Consider the following 4,257-nt stretch of genomic DNA (forward strand, 5'->3'; position numbering starts at 1 on the left):
ATTTTATAATTTTTTTCGGCATTTTTCCTAATTACAAGTAGAGCTTTCTAAAACTTTTATAACACCAAATGTTTATCAAGCTTGGGATTTTATGTTATCCGGGCAGGCTTATTAATTTAGCCAGAGAATATATTTTCTTTATAAAGTTTACCCAGTTACCCATTTTAAACTGCTACCTGTACTGTATCAGCTGTTAAAACTTGTTAAATTTTTATTTAAAATTTTCGGTAAGGAATAAGCGAGTGGATGAAAAATATATAAACCGTAAGAACGGCCCATATACAGTGACGGGCAAAACTGTAACATGGTTTAACACTTTTTACTTCAGCCATCGCTATCTTTCCAAGTTCTAACGACTTTCATACTTTTGTTGTATATTCTTGTTGGTACATCCCTAATCCCTCTCTCATAACGATTTGAAGTCAATACAACAACAATAAAAAAACCAGCAGAAAAAAATGTAAATTAAGGCAGATGTTACAGTTTTGCACTCATACATTTTTAAGAACTTTTTAACAATTTTCACGAAAAAAAGAACTACTAACACAATGTTCAGTACTCTTTTGCTTGTTTCAGTTCCTGGATACGATTTGGCATACCTTATTTGTATCTCTGTATAAATTCTGGAGGTATATCCTTAGTTTGCTTTCACAGCACATATACTCGATTTTACGGACTTGGATACTTAGTAAGCTGTGCTTTTAGTTGTTTTCGCAAATTCTCAATGAGATTTATGTCCGCGGATTGTGGAGGTCATTTAAAATCAGCAAATTTTTGCTTTTGTATCCAGTCTTTGCGAATATGTGCAGTGTGTTTTGGGTGATTTTTCAGCAGAAACTCTAATTTTTTCGACTACATCTTGCAAATTTTATTGAAATATGAACAGATACTGTTCCTCACGCATAATCTGTACTAACAGATCAAGAAAATGTTTGAAATACAACCCCAAACTATTATTGACCGACCACTTTTATTCACAGTTTGCCTTACATGCTGCGCATGGGCTTAATTTGGGTCTTTGACCCAATAGCATGCCCGGCCATCTGATTGAAAGCGATTAATTTAGTCGTTTTAGTTATTGTCGGACCAAATAACCCTCAATTGAAACTTAAAAATATGTTTTTATTGCATTCTGAACGGCCTAACATATCCCAATAGGCAACGGTTCGGATTTCGTGCGATGCAGCAAAATGCTGCCGCACTCGCACATGTATTTTGATCAGATTTGTTTTTTTCTTCTTTTATGATCCTTTGCGCTCAATTTGGCAATTCTTCGCCTCGCTGTCTATTGATTTGCGTTAAAGTTTAATACCTTAAGCGCTTCTGTAATAGTGGCTGCATCGCTACTTGCTGCTAAGTTCACAAGATACCGTACCGTAATATTTTTTGACAGACTTCCTTTGTTCTTGGGAACACTTTAGGCTATATTTTTTCTCAGTCTTAACATTTTCAAGTAGCAAATTCCAAAATTTTTTGCCACTTTTCGTGCGGTCCCGCCTTTCCGCAGTAAATCTATTATTTACATTTATGGTTCCTGATTAACTATATTATTTACTGGTGATCACTTCTTCAATAAATTACAATACAGAAAAAAGTCATCTGACTTCCAACTAAGTAAAAGATAACTGTCAAATGCAAAACTGAGAGTGAGTGCGAAACTGTAACATCTGCCTCAATTTAAATTTTTGTCTGCTGGTTTTTTTATTGTTGTTGTATTGACTTCAAATCGTTATGAGAGAGGGAGCAGGGATGTACCAACAAGAATAAACAACAAAAGGATGAAAGTCTTTAGAACTTGGAAATATAGCGATGGCTGCATTAAAAAGAGTTACATCATGTTACAGTTTTGCTCGTCACTGTACACACATGCGACGACTCTAGCCATTGTGTGTCATTCCTTTAAATTATAGTTATTTTTTTCTTGTTGTATTAAAAAAATAACGTTCGTAACACTTTAGTAAATATTAATCCGTATATTAACTGTGTATATATTAAAGACTAGAAGATGACCCCGTGAACTTCATATCATCTATAATTTATTTTAATTTAACTTTGATCAATTATAACAAATCTTCAAAATCCAATACAATGAGATCACTAATACTGCCTGCTGTTATAAAAGATTCCACACCTATAAGATGTGCCACGCCCCTTTTTACAAACTCATTTATATACATATATCTTTCCATAAGCACCTAACATAGGTATCTGGGCATTTCAAATTTCGAGTTCATGTGACTATAATTCCGAAGTTAGACCTGATTAAAAATTTTCACTATGGGAGGTATCCCTCATCCCCTCCCCCCCCTTGGCGAGATTCAATTTTTTTACCCTATTATAGGTCCAGGAGTCATGGCCATACTTTGGCAAAATTTTATTCGATTCTATACATCCGTTCAGGCTGCAACCTGGTACATACATACATACATACTTCCACAAATATATAGTAGATTTGCTTTGAAGCGCCATCTTGCGGTTCTTTAAATAAAAAATAGATATAAGAAATTAATTTTTCATATCACAAAACTCCCGAGCACAATTCTTTATTACAAAAAAAAAACATTCCTAACACTTTAGTAAATATTAATCTGATTATGGACTTAGTATTAATTAAAAATAATTAATTAAAATTGATTTTAGAGCTATGGTCTAAAGGGCTTTTTTTCTTAGAATTTTATGTAGAATCCGAATCTGCTAGGAACGATGTCGAAAAAAAATTGACCCGCCCTATTATACACATATCTTCATCGCTGCTCCATACAAAGAAAATAATAAAATTAAAGACAAAACAAGTAAGAAAGTCTAAGTTCGGGCGGAGCCGAACATTAAATACCCGGCGCAAGTATTAAATATATGTTTTTTCACCTTTCCGAAACCTTCCGCTAGATGGTAAGCCAGGGTGTATCAATTTTGAGTAAATTAGCGTCCTTCAATTTCGAAATGTTGAAGTTTCAAGCATTTCTGAAATTTATCGTTATGTGAGAAGCTAGCGTTATTTTAGTCCGATTTCAATAATTTTCAACGTTTTGCTTATATGTGGCAAGCACAATAAAAATACCGACTTTGGTACAAATTGGTAGAACGGTTACCGATATACTTACATGTGATCATAAGTGGGCGGTGCCACGCCCATTTTCCAAAATTTTACCATAAACGTATTTCCTGGTAAAGAAATGTTGCTAGCACCAATTTTGAATAAATTAGCTTCATTATTTACTGATTTTTCGAAGATTTTGTATTTCTCTAAATTACCGTTATATGGGAAGTAGGCGTGGTTATTGAGCGATTTTAAAAATTTTCGGCCATTTGGTATGTTATGCGAAGACCAACAACTGTGCCAAGTTTGGAAGAAATTGGTGCAGCGGTTACCAAGATATACACATGTAACCATAAGTGGGCGTGGCTACGCCCATTTTCCAAAAATTTATAATGTTCATATTTTTCCTTGGATTAAGGGAAACCTACATACCAAATTTCGTTGAGATATCTCAATTTTTGCTCGAGTTATCGTGTACACGGACGGACGGACAGACGGACAGCCGGACAGACGGACGGACAGACAGACATGGCTTAATCGATTTCATTTTTCATCCTGATCATTTATGTATACATTTGTTTATATCTATCTCTATTCGTTTTAACTGTTACAAACAACCGTTATGTGAACAAAATTAATATACCCTTGTGCACAAGTGCGCTCGGGTATAATTATTGAAATGACCTTTTTATGTCACTTTTGAAATAATACTGACAATTTAGGAGTATTACATATACATATGGTCAAGGCTGTATTGTAGCGTCTCCGATAAAAAGAAGCTAGTAACTCGGGTTAGAATTTTACACTTGAAAAAAAGGCAGCATAAGCTCTAAAAAAAGGCAAAAAAGACAACATTATTTTTTCGTTATGTTATGTACGTACGTTTATGTACAATGTGCATGTCCAATTAAATATATAAAAAAAATACATATAGTGGTAACAAATTGTAGCCGAACCACTCTTTGCCAAGTTTAAACGTATTATTTTTGTTGTTATTTAATTTTGATAATTTTTTTTTTTATAAAAATATAGTTTATTCCTTAACAAAACCCGTGTAAATCCAAGTTCCCAACTTTGTGCAATATTAAAAAATTTCAACAAACTTTCGTAGAAATTTCGAGCTTTCTATAAAAAATTTAAAAAAATCAACAGTAATTTTTAGCCATTTGAAACTTGTAATTTATTTTACTAGAATCAAATGGGCTACAAAACTGCATACT

Source organism: Rhagoletis pomonella, unplaced genomic scaffold, assembly GCF_013731165.1.
Source record: "Rhagoletis pomonella isolate Grant_MI unplaced genomic scaffold, Rhpom_1.0 Rhpom_scaffold_00006, whole genome shotgun sequence".
Classification (NCBI taxonomy): Eukaryota; Metazoa; Arthropoda; class Insecta; order Diptera; family Tephritidae; genus Rhagoletis; species Rhagoletis pomonella.